This window comes from Hoplias malabaricus, chromosome 4 (genome assembly GCF_029633855.1).
Source record: "Hoplias malabaricus isolate fHopMal1 chromosome 4, fHopMal1.hap1, whole genome shotgun sequence".
Classification (NCBI taxonomy): Eukaryota; Metazoa; Chordata; class Actinopteri; order Characiformes; family Erythrinidae; genus Hoplias; species Hoplias malabaricus.
Window position 1 is genome coordinate 14,236,035 of NC_089803.1, and position 13,521 is coordinate 14,249,555.

The window sequence follows — 13,521 nt, forward strand, 5'->3', positions numbered from 1 at the left end:
GTTAAACAGTCATTTTGAATAATTCAGTGATGGGAGGTTGCGTCAAATTGCTACCGACATCCCCATTAAATATTGTATGTCTCAAGAGACCTGTACACTGAGTTGAAAACTGTCCACACACAAGGGTCAAGCTGGTCAGGGCAGGAAAATGGATACTGACTGATGTGGATAAGGCTGACTGGCACGGTCAGTCCAGATTGTTCAGATAAAAATAAGAGACCATGATAGAGAGAGTATTCATTCATTCATTGTCTGTAACCGCTTATCCAATTCAGGGTCGTGGTGGGGCCGGAGCCTACATGGTAACTCTAGGCGCAATGCGGAATCACACCCTGGAGGGGGCGGCAATCCTTCACAGGGCGACACACATTCACTCACACCTACGGACATTTCTGAGTCGCCAATCCACCTACCAACATGTGTTTTTGGACTGTGGGAGGAAACCAGAGCACCTGGAGGAAACCCATGCAGACACAGGGAGAACACACCACACTCCTCACAGACAGTCACCCGGAGGAAACCCACGCAGTCACAGGGAGAACACACCACACTCCTCACAGACAGTCACCCGGAGAAAACCCACACAGAAACAGAGAGAACACACCACACTCCTCACAGACAGTCACCCGGAGGAAACCCACACAGACACAGGGAGAACACACCACACTCCTCACAGACAGTCACCCGGAGGAAACCCACGCAGACCCAGGGAGAACACACCACACTCCTCACAGACAGCCACCCGGAGGAAACCCACGCAGACACAGGGAGAACACACCACACTCCTGACAGACAGTCACCCAGAGGAAACCCACGCAGACACAGGGAGAACACACCACACTCCTCACAGACAGTCACCCAGAGGAAACCCACGCAGACACAGGGAGAACACACCACACTCCTGACAGACAGTCACCCGGAGGAAACCCACGCAGACACAGGGAGAACACACCACACTCCTCACAGACAGTCACCCGGAGGAAACCCACGCAGACACAGAGAGAATGACTAGGTCCTCAGGGAGTTTTGCAGAAGTTAAGATGGAGAGGGGTTCCCCACTCTGAAAGACTGCATGGGCAAGGGGTGAGATAATTGAAGGGTAATGTTTTTCAAAATAGTACAGAACGTGGGGATTTCATCATGTATTCATCGTGATATTATTAAAAGTTTTGGCGAATCTGGGGAAGTCTATATGCAAGAGACAAGGCCTAAAACCAGTATTAGCTGGGTGTGGTCTTTGGGCCCTCAGATGGCACTGAATAAAAACAAACAGGTTTCTGTAGTGTAAATCACTGCAATGGACTCAGAAACACTTCCCCAAACCACTCTCGGTGAACACAGTTCATCACCACGTCCACAAACACAACGTAAAACTGACAAGTGCAGTGAAAAGCCAGATATAAACATTCAGAAATGCCACTGCCTTCTCTGGACCTGAGCTCATTTAAGATTGACTGAGGTGAAGTGGAGTGTGTTCTGAGTTTTGAAAATGAAATAGCTGCTGCATCCTCTGTGCTAAAGAGAAGGAACATCTGACTTATAAGTTATAAGTGCACAGTTTAAAAGCCAGGGTCTGTGACGGTATGAGGTATGAGTAGCGCTCATACATATTTTGGAGCAACATGCTGCATTTTTTTCAGCAAGGCCATGTTTATTTTAGTAAGACCAGGTCAGTCTGCATTCTGTGTAAATTACAACAGCACCCTTAGTAAAAGAGTCTGGGAGCTAAACTAGTCCAGACCTGTCAGTCAATGAAAATAACTGGTGCATTGTAAAATGGAACACTCTATAACTAGACCCTGAGATGCTGAGCATCTGAAACCCTATAACAAGCAAGAATCAGAAAACATTTCCCTTTCAAAACCTCAGCGAATTGTCTCCTCAATTCCCAAACGCTTACAGAGTGTTGTTAGGAGCAAAGGTGTTGAATACATGTGTCCCGTCTTCTTCCATTGATCCTTCTTTTAGATTTACTTTGTAGAATGGCCTTGTGCTATGGTGAAATTGCGGAGCAGAGTTTTAGTGTTGTATTAAGCTGCTGACTCCAGACAGCACAGACACGGGGACATGGAGAATGTCATGTTTACTCAGACTGACAATAATCTCATACGCAGTAATGATAGGTGGGACAAGGACAGAGAGAGGACACTGAGGAAGCATTCAACATGCTGTAATCCTGTACCGCTCACTGAACAATAAAACTGCACCTATGTGTGTGAACAAGGGTCCTGCGTTCAGTCATCCACTCATATATGAAGTATGTCTATGAACTCATGGAGATGGACTTACTGTAATGCTCTGATTTTGCTGGACACTCAAAAGTCATTAGGAAAGCTCAGAGTAATAAATAAATAAAACCAGCCTGGCTGGATGACGTATTGCACTGGTCCTGATCTGGTCATCGCTGGCTGGGCTTGAGGTTCTGAGTGAATAAGGCTTGTGGTGGTGCAGTCCCATGATTCAGCCTCACATGGGATCTCTATAATCTCCCTCTGTGGCACATCAAATCAGCGAGGCCCAGCCCTTGTGTGAATGTTTGAACAGAGAGTGTCACGGTGTAATGACACTCCTCTCCCTGAGATGCTAATACCTTCCATTTTGATGCCCCACAGCCGTCCATCCTTCACACACCCTGGGAGAATGGAGGAGCCATTGAGGTACAGGACGGAGGGCGTGAATAAACAAGTCTTTTATAAACACTGCTGGATAAATAGGGGCCATGAAGGGTACATTAGTAGTATGGACAGTGTGTGTGTGTGTGTTATAAAGGTTGCGGTGGAGGGAAAACAAAGCCGTTGCTCAGTTGGATTGGGGCTATTTTTAGTGTCAGACATAATGAGCGAGAGGATGGAGGCATTTCTGCTCCAGCTGCCATCCTGCTCATGTACTCACTGTTTTGCCGTCTCTTCGCGGTGTATTATGAAATCAAACACCCTCCAAATCTCTGCGGGATTAGTCTCTTTGCCAGACGCCATCGTCTCATGCTGAGCCTTCAAGCTGAAGCCAAGGCATCTCCAAACAAAGATGCTGTGATGGTACAATGCTGTTTCAGTATTTCCTTCAGCTCTCTATTAAACAGGGCCAGTTTGATGCACTGTGACTGATGCTGATACTGAGTGTTTATGGCATGAATAATTCTGTTAGATGATAACATCCCGGAGATAACTTTATATCTGCACTTCAGCTGTGAAACGTATCCAAACGTATTTGTGATAATCAGTATATTATTTTCAAGATAATATAACACACTTATTTGTCATGTATGATGATCCAGACCTTTGAATCAGCAACTAATGCCCTTCTCAGATATTAGGGTCATATTAACTCCCTTTTTATTTTTTTTCCCAATTTTAATTTTATGGTTTTATTTTGGAACCATTTGGATTTCTTTAACACTTTTATCTCTAAGAAAATAACACAAGAAAAGAAGCAAAAGTTCTGCTATAAATTAGCAATAGCAAAATGAGCTCTTTGTCCAGTATGTGAAGCCAAACATATTCTAGGACCTGCAAATATCAATAAATATCAGTGAACACAGTCACACAGCTCCAGGGGCCTGGAGGTTGTGGGTTCGATTCCCGCTCCGGGTGACTGTCTGTGAGGAGTTTGGTGTGTTCTCCCTGTGTCCGCGTGGGTTTCCTCCGGGTGACTGTCTGTGAGGAGTGTGGTGTGTTCTCCCTGTGTCTGTGTGGGCTTCCTCCGGGTGACTGTCTGTGAGGAGTGTGGTGTGTTCTCCCTGTGTCTGTGTGGGCTTCCTCCGGGTGACTGTCTGTGAGGAGTGTGGTGTGTTCTCCCTGTGTCTGCGTGGGTTTCCTCTGGGTGACTGTCTGTGAGGAGTTTGGTGTGTTCTCCCTGTGTCCGCGTGGGTTTCCTCCGGGTGACTGTCTGTGAGGTGTGTGGTGTGTTCTCTCTGTGTTTGCGTGGGTTTCCTCCGGGTGACTGTCTGTGTGGTGTGTTCTCTCTGTGTCCAGGTAGGCTCTGGACCCACCGCGACCCTGAACTGGATAAGGGTTACAGAGAATGAATGAATCAGTGAACACTGTTTAGATTTTACTAGATTTGATATTCAGGAAATCATACTCTGGCCATTACTTAATGCAGAGGCCTGGAGATGACTGAGGCCTCTCTTCCGACTGGAAGATGGCGACGACGGGAATTCAAGCATAATTGGAGGCAGGGAATGTATTGTTCAAGTCTTGGCTCCTGCTACAGGGGCTAACAGCACAGCCCTGTAGTGGACCCATCATGGCCTTGCTCAGGATGAAGTGGTTACAGAAAATGAATGAATGAATGAATGAATGGGCAAACTACTGAAATAGGGCCTCGCAAATGTATCATTTAGAAAAACATTTCACCTGATATTAGTGGCCTGTGGTGTTATCGCACGGTAGTACGAGCGTTTGATTCACACTTCTAGATAATTTCACACACCCTGACATTCACACACTCACAGCTGTGGACACCCTGAGACCACACTCACTCAGCGGAGAGCAACAGCACAGCAAACGTTGTCGGGCTCAGAGTCCACAAAGACAATACGTGACAAGCTTGAGTCAGACCTCAACGTCAGACCGGTTAGCGCCGATCAACATCCTCTTCTCACAAGTAGCTGCCAGATTGCTGAATTCTGCTGAGTCACTTCAGTTGCTGTAGCTTTATTTATTTGTGAAGTTGGGACAAACGTTGTATAACTGTTCTTACGGGCTTCCAAAGCCCACAAACAAACTGTAACACAGTGAATCATAAGCAGATTTCCTGCGTATAAAACGGCCTGATTCGGCATGCTTAACACAATCTATACACCAGAGGCTTAAAACCAAGTGAGACATTGGAAAGGGTCAAGGGTCGGCCATGTTGCTCCAGGAGGTCTAGTTGGTTTTTAGATGACATAAACCCAGTGTGAAGTTTGTTTTTGCCGTCATTTTGGAGGTGCTCTGTGGTCCAGGCTGAACTCAGAGCTTTTCTCTTTACGTTTGCTTACTAATAATGTAATGATGTGTGAAAGGCATTTATGTATTTATACCACAAACAGGAGTGTTGGAAATGTGAAAGTACGGGGCTGAAGGCAGCAATGCCAGGACAGAATAGTTTATGGATATCAGTATTTTTAATAACAGTCTTACTGGGTTTTTTCCTGGAGTGGAATCACTTTGCTAGTACTTCTCCAGTTGTAGCGCTCGCTCAGCTCCGAATATAAAAATAATCCACAGCAGGTGCATCATTAGACCCGATTTACAGGGGCACATACCCCAGTACAATGTTGCTGTGTCCCACTAAAATCAGTGTGGTAAACAGTCAACATTGTCCAGCACTGCTGAGCAGAACGAGATTCATTACAGGCGCTACATTTCTCATAATGCCCTAGTGTCTAAATGACAGCAGCTAATGCATTTGGTCAGAGCAAGTAATTTTGGTTTTCACAGACTAATGGGCATTTGGATTTATATTTAAAAGAAAGTCAGACACACAACTCACAAGGTAGGGACAGCTCACAGCAATCTGTTGGTTATAGCCAGTAACGATTGTATAACGTACCGAAAATATGTATTTTATACAAAATACAATACAAGCATATGCTTTATTTATGCTAGTTCATAAAAACGGCATTAATGACACAAGCTCAAAACTAAAGAGAGATTTACACAGTTTCTGTTTTTATTTGTTTAAAGGCTAAGCACCACTTAATGGACCTCCATGAATATTCCACATTATTTTAGTTACTGACATATATAAGTATGAATTAAAATGAAAATAGCAGCTTGATTTGCTTTAAAACTGACAATTTTATTAAACTGACGGAAAAACCCGAGCTCGCTACGGAAATTTTTGAACGCGACCGTGACGTCACTGGTGGACAACAGCTGAACAACGCCGCGGTAAAACACCGTTATGACTGACTGTTATGACAGTATCTAGCTAAATAACCAACATTATTCATGACAATAGCCTAGCAATAAGTTTAGCGAGTCAAGCTAACGTTAACTAACACCAACTAAAACAGGCGAAGTGAGTGTCCTTACCCTGTTTACCTCCATGTTACAGAGGCTCTTGAACACCTTTCGTTGGTGTCCTTACATGCCCATATTGTTGGAAAAGCGCCAGTGAAATGAGCTACAGATAACGGAGTGAGCGGATGGTCCTTTCCAAAGTGCCCGTTTAAAGTGGACAGATTTAGTCCATTTTCTGGATATTTTGGGATCTTTGGGCCGTTTGTTCACAGATGTCCCACTGTACATTGAATGATTGCAGCCAAAAACAACACACCTTTTCGTCATTTTGCATTAAATTAAGTGCAGCTTCTAGAGTGTTGTCCACCATCTACGTCACAGGCAAGACGCCTATTAGAGTTTCCCAACACCGTTGGGGGGGGGACCAACGGTCTTTTAAACCTTATTCCTTCAATTAGTAAGAAATAACATGTTTTCTGACTATCAATAAACACAAGTTAGGAACTCAAATTCCACTCTATTTATTTATTTGTCACTTTCATATCACTGGTGCTTAGCCTTTAAGAAAATGCATACAAACTTACTTAATGCAAGTAATAAAAATGTTTCATGTTAATTATTTTTTTTTTCATTTCTCATCCGTGACAGAGTAAGGCCTACTTTAGTGTTAAAGGGTCTGTGCTTGTGGAGAAACACAGTTCTCGGTGGTTGTTTACATTCAGAAGCTCTGCGTCTTTTAAGGTGGAACGGTGAGTTTGAGGGGGGAAAACAATTGCTTTTTGGTTTGTGGCTGAAGTTTAACTTGTCTGTACATTTTTATTCACAGTGTATTGGTAAAGTTTCAACAACATGAAAGTAGAGTATAATGTGCACTGCAGACTAAGCAACCAGTGAAGCTACAAGCTGAAGAGGCCCCCTTTCGCTGTTGAGATATGTGCAGCAATCTATTTAGCACTGCTAATTATTTATGGAGATTAACTTCTACTTATTTATCTTTGAGAACCTTATGGCATAACGTTTTAGTGTTACATTAGTGCTGGGCGATATGAATGCAAATCAATATCATGATTAATTGAGCATTTTACCTTGATTGTGATTAATGAAAGATCATTATGTGTTTGCCCTCATAATTCACCGGCAAGGTTTGTGCTGTAAATACCGTCGCTGTCATTGTCTGTAACCACTTCTACAGTTCAGGGTCGCGGTTGTACCTGTACTCTTGTTGATTTTTAGTTTTTTGAACACAGCAGCTGGCCTTCACACAGTGTGTATTGGTGATGACGGCTGGACCAATAGAAATGCTCCAAAATCACTTGGAATACAATCATTTTACATTGACTTCCACTGAAATTTAAGAAGGTTTTTCCTTCACCTGTAAAGTTAGTGTTTTGCATGTGTTACTTACATGTTGCAGATTAGATGGGACAGAATCAAGTAACTACAGTGCGTTAGTGTGGTTTCACAGGTACAGTACATGAACAAACAGTGGGGGACGTAGTAACAGAATTATCAATAAAGAGGATGAACAGAATTAAAAGAATGTGTGTATATAACATTTGTGGTTAATTGCCCAGTCCTACTTTGGCCACGAGAGGAGCCTGGTCTAATTTGAGCTAAAGTAGCTGCCCAAGGGCTTTACCAGTTATGGACAAACTTCACTAAGGACGTTGGCTAAGCCTAAACCGCAGTTTAGCATTTAGACTTTTACGAGCACACTTCCATGGAGGGGCATTTATCAGTTTAATGGGAGACTAACCTTTACATTGACAGAGCCTTTGAAAGAAAATATAGTCCCTGGATTAACCAAAGATTTGTGAAGTCCATGGCATCAGGTTTGTTTTTTCATTTTGGTAATTGCTTCACCCCATTGATGCACTGAAACTGTGGTCTGTAGCAACCCAGTAGCAACCCCTCGCTTGTAAGTCCACTCTCTGGTCATTGTCTTTATTAGAAATTAGTGACCAGTTTATGACCACTGTATTTTAAGTAGTCCAGATATGTCTTGTGTGGTGCACCATTTCCAGCAAAGATGAGTCAAAAGCATGGCCAGGTTCTTGGTGTTCTGGACAGGTCCAGTGTTCCTAGTGGTGAACCTCCGGAGTGTTATGTGGGTATCAGACAGAGCAGAAGTTGAGGAGTGTTCAGCCTGCCTGGATACACTGTGTGCAGTTTGTGTCAGCCATCTTCTAGTCCTTCATCAGTGGTGACTCGGCATCAAGATCTAGCTGTCCACCAGGTCTACACAACAAATGGGGTTTCTAAAAAAGCGGCCAGTGGAAGTCTTATAGCTACAGGCAATTTCACATAGTCCAGAAGTATGTGGTATCTAATATGCCCTGTGATTGCTGGGGCACCATTCGTTTGCCCCGTAGAGGCTTTGTGGAGGTGATTTGTGCCTTAGACTCTACTCGAGTTGACCTTCCTGAGGAAAAGGCAGATGGTCTTTCTGTAATTAGTGTGTGATGATTTAGCTCCATTGCTGATATAATTCAACTGATGTGAATGAGAGTGCACAGACTATCTTTCATGTATTCTGAAGGACACACACACACACACACACACACACACACATCTACAAGGACACGTGAGTACATATATTCGTACATACACAAGGACATGAATATGTGCACACCTGCATCTACACGACAACTAGCTCGTGCACACACACACACACACACACACACACACACACACACACACACACACACAAAGGCCCTGGTGCCAACATACATCATTCAGGGATTGATGAGCTCCTCAATCACACTGCGCTTCACACGCTATTCTTTGTGGAACAGGGTGTGTGTCAAAAGGGCCACTCACGGCCAGGGTCAACAGCTTTATTGATTCTGTTCTGGTTATGTCATTGTCCGTAGCTTGCTGTCCGGACATGGTGTACTTTTCAGGTTCTTACTAGTAACACATCTGAAGTCGTTGCTTTGTAGTCACTGCATGTTGATGTTGAATTCTGTTGTTCGATTACAGACAGTCGTCCATCTGTTGCTCTGTATACAATCCAATAAACACCCAGCCGACAGCGTCCTGTGTCACTGATGAAGGACTAGAGGACGAGCGACACACACTGTGCAGCGACAGATGAGCTACTGTCTCTGACTCTACATCTACAAGGTGGACCAACGAGGGAGGAGTGTCTCACAGAGTGGACAGAGAGTGGACACAGGGTTTAAACTCCAGCAGCACTGCTGTGTCTGATCCACTCTACACCAGCACCACACACAATAAACAGTGTCACCGCAGTGTTACCCACATCATATACCTGAAGCGACTTATGGGGACCGGAGTGTGTCAAATGCAGTATTAGAAGTGTACACATTGTTTTGACGGCTGTTTTTAAATACACATTGCATCATATTGTTATGTGATATTTGAGCCCTATGGCCCACTCCATTCTCTGTAACAATAGCTGCTTTGTCCGAGAAGAGCACATTCCACAACACTCCTTAAATGATCCGTTGTGTAATTCCCTCTCTGTGTAAAAGCATGGGGCAGTTTTTAATCCCCTCTCAGCTGACGCAATGCTGCAGTGGCCTTCAGCAGACCCCTGGCTTCAAAAAGCAACCGCGGCAGAAAAAAAAATGTCCTCGTACAGTACCGTGTCCATTCACCAGCGTCCATAGATTTGTCCTGGAGTCCGCAGTGGACGGTGTTCCGCTTGGCTTCAGAAGTGTTTGCTGTTTGTGGGAGTGTCAGCAGCCTTTTAAATTAGCTCCAATATCAGCGCTGTAGCCTCTGGACCAAAACCCAGCCATGCTCAAATCATGCGGCAGTTGCACCTAACAGGGCAAGTTCACCAGTTTTCCAGAGTTTCATATGGGCTTTCCTTCCCATAATTCAGTTCAAAGTAATGAGGGTTTTTAAAGTTGATTTCAGAGTTACACATAATTAGCAATATTAGTCGCAAAACGTTGCGTTCAGAGCATCAAGAATACGTCAAACTGTCTTGGTTCACAGTTTGTGGGTTGGTGGACTCCCCACAGTAATGTGAACATGCAGTGATTAATTGATTACTGCAGATGCAAGTATGCAGCTGTGGCATTATTTAAGGAACAGAAAATTCAAATAAGCTGTTTCCTCATTAGCCCTGTGAAGGACTGACGCCCCCTCCAGGGTGTATTCCCGCCTTGTGCCCAATGATTCCAGGTAGGCTCTGGACCCACCGTGACCCTGAACTGGATAAGGGTTACAGATAATGAATGAATGAATGTTTCCTCATTATTTGCTGCTCTCCAGTTTGTTCTGTGTTGCTGGAAACTAATGTGTTTATAACGTTTCAGTAAAGGGCTAAAAATAAAAACAGAGTGTCTCGGTCCGGTATGCTAGGCTTTCTCTCTGCTCATGGCAGTGAAATGGCATCTGAAGTTGTTTAGATGACTGAGGGAACACCATATGTTGAAAATCATAAAAAGAGATGAGGATGTTGGTCTATTCCTAAATAATATTTACGTAATTTTGTCGTTTCAGATCATTTAAGGTGGAATAGGGTCCACATTTGGCAGGGCGCTGACTGCATGGAAGCAAACACACAGTGAGAATGCTACAAAACTACACAACTCAAGTTACAAATGAGTTCTTGTGGTAATTCAATCTCACAGACAAGTTCAGAACAAACAGTCGTTAGTCACCGCAAACACACTGTTCCACCTTAATACATGCAAAGCTTCTGAATATAAACAAACGAGAGAACAGCAGGTCCCTAGAATGGCTGAGGTTCCCTTTAAGGCAGTGACAAGCACACACACAATTAGATTATATCCAGATTTAGACTAAAAAGAAAATAACAGAGGTTTGAAACTCTGTTGGGAGTCTGTGATTATTCCTCTATCTGTCCGCTCTTTCGGACGAATCGTCTTGTCTTTCAGCTCCCTGTCCTCCCTCTGACACAGCGCCTGGATGGGCATTTAATAGTCCTGCTTTTTGGAGCGAGTTGAATGTTTCACTTTGGATTTTCATTTGGAAACACTGTCCACCCATGTTTATTCCAGGGAGGGAAAGCAATCTCCCAATATTTGGTGACTTATTTATACCTAAAGTGCTGAGAGCTGTGAGCACCTACTCCAAGTGCCTTAAAGAGGAGAACACACCACACTCCTCACAGACAGTCACCCTGTGGAAACCCACGCAGATACAGGGAGAACACACCACACTCCTCACAGACAGTCACCCTGTGGAAACCCACGCAGACACAGGGAGAACACACCACACTCCTCACAGACAGTCACCCTGTGGAAACCCACGCAGATACAGGGAGAACACACCACACTCCTCACAGACAGTCACCCGGAGGAAACCCACACAGACACAGGGAGAACACACCACACTCCTCACAGACAGTCACCCGGAGGAAACCCACGCAGACACAGAGAGAACACACCACACTCCTCACAGACAGTCACCCGGAGGAAACCCACACAGACACAGGGAGAACACACCACACTCCTCACAGACAGTCACCCGGAGGAAACCCACGCAGACACAGGGAGAACACACCACACTCCTCACAGACAGTCACCCGGAGGAAACCCACGCAGACACAGAGAGAACACACCACACTCCTCACAGACAGTCACCCGGAGGAAACCCACGCAGACACAGAGAGAACACACCACACTCCTCACAGACAGTCACCCGGAGGAAACCCACGCAGACACAGAGAGAACACACCACACTCCTCACAGACAGTCACCCGGAGGAAACCCACGCAGACACAGAGAGAACACACCACACTCCTCACAGACAGTCACCCGGAGGAAACCCATGCAGACACAGAGAGAACACACCACACTCCTCACAGACAGTCACCCGGAGGAAACCCACGCAGACACAGAGAGAACACACCACACTCCTCACAGACAGTCACCCGGAGGAAACCCACGCAGACACAGAGAGAACACACCACACTCCTCACAGACAGTCACCCGGAGGAAACCCACGCAGACACAGAGAGAACACACCACACTCCTCACAGACAGTCACCCGGAGGAAACCCACGCAGACACAGGGAGAACACACCGCACTCCTCACAGACAGTCACCTGGAGTCACCTAATTATGCTTAAAATTGTATTAAATTTAGGTCTGTTTAGATGTTCTCTGTAATTCTTAGTAATTGTTTTAAAATAATTTCACAGAAACATGCAAATTTCATGTAAAATTACAATAAAACATGGAAGATTTTGCTTTATGTCCGAGTTCAAGGCAATCTAATGCCCTCCAGTTCCTGGGATAATGTCCTCCTTTTTGGGTCCAAGGAAGTGACCCTAACTCTGACTTACCACCAATTTACAGACCAGAGTCAGCCATTACAGACTGGACTGGAAACCAGGGGCTAAAATTTAAGCTCAATGTAAATAGGACTGATAGTGTGTACTTTGAAGAAATGAGAGATAAAAGAGCCATACAGACACACACACACACACACACACACATGCCTCTGGGCCTATAAAACACTCTCAGCAAAATTAAAGCATGGATCATTCAGCGCAAAGCCGCATAACATTTAATTGATTGCGCACACAGCTCAGGAGGAGTTTTATTATGACATTCACACACACACACACACACAGAACATCACACATCGGAGACGGCAAAGCAGTTTAGAATTTCATCATCCTCAGGACATTCAGTGAGTTAATCTAATGTGACCACGGGCCTGTTTGGTTTGTTCCAGTCCCACAGTCACTGCAAACGTTAGGGGTTTGTCCTGCTTTCATACACTTTACTCTCAGCAACTTTCTTTCACAGCTCCATGAGCTATATCATGTGAGAGAGGAAACCCGGGCCTGGATTATCTCCTCACGGTCATAGTGTGGTATGATGTGATGATAATGTACATTAGTACAAGACTGCACAGGTGACAGGTCTCCCTCGTCTCCACTGTGGAAACACCACAAGGATCAAACGCCACAGCAGCATTATCCCTGTTTAAACTTATAGCCTGTTCACGACGGCCAGTCTCAGAGCCTGTTCCATTAAATGACAGAACCACACAGCGCACAAACAAGCAGCAGCTTCAAGGTAGGCGCATAGAAGCTCTCATTTTTACTGTTTTAGCTCAGTTCTCTTCCTTCTCGCTCTCTGGTTTTCACTGTTTTAGCTGGGTTCTCTTCCTGCTCCGCTCTCATTTTCACTGTTTTAACTTGTTCTCTTCCTTCTCTGCTCTCATTTTCACTGTTTTAGCTCAGTTCTCTTCCTTCTCTGCTCTCATTTTCACTGTTTTAGCTCAGTTCTCTTCCTTCTCCGCTCTCATTTTCACTGTTTTAGCTCAGTTCTCTTCCTTCTCGCTCTCTGGTTTTCACTGTTTTAGCTGGGTTCTCTTCCTGCTCCGCTCTCATTTTCACTGTTTTAACTTGTTCTCTTCCTTCTCTGCTCTCATTTTCACTGTTTTAACTTGTTCTCTTCCTTCTCTGCTCTCATTTTCACTGTTTTAGCTCAGTTCTCTTCCTTCTCCGCTCTCATTTTCACTGTTTTAGCTCGGTTCTCTTCCTTCTCTGCTCTCATTTTCACTGTTTTAGCTCAGTTCTCTTCCTTCTCCACTCTCATTTTCACTGTTTTAGCTG

The 13,521-nt window shown here is 44.6% G+C and overlaps 1 protein-coding gene across 2 annotated transcripts in view; it reads left to right on the forward strand.

Moving 5' to 3' along the window:
* fam135b (family with sequence similarity 135 member B) overlaps positions 1–13,521 on the forward strand; it is a 100,467-nt gene that overhangs the window by 7,467 nt on the left and 79,479 nt on the right. The window contains exon 2 of one of the 2 annotated variants that reach the window (XM_066669236.1): positions 10,428–10,491. The exons of the other annotated variant lie outside the window; for it this stretch is intronic. The gene's annotated coding sequence lies outside the window, so the exon portion shown is untranslated. The remainder of the gene's footprint in view (positions 1–10,427; positions 10,492–13,521) is intronic. 2 annotated transcript variants of the gene reach the window in all.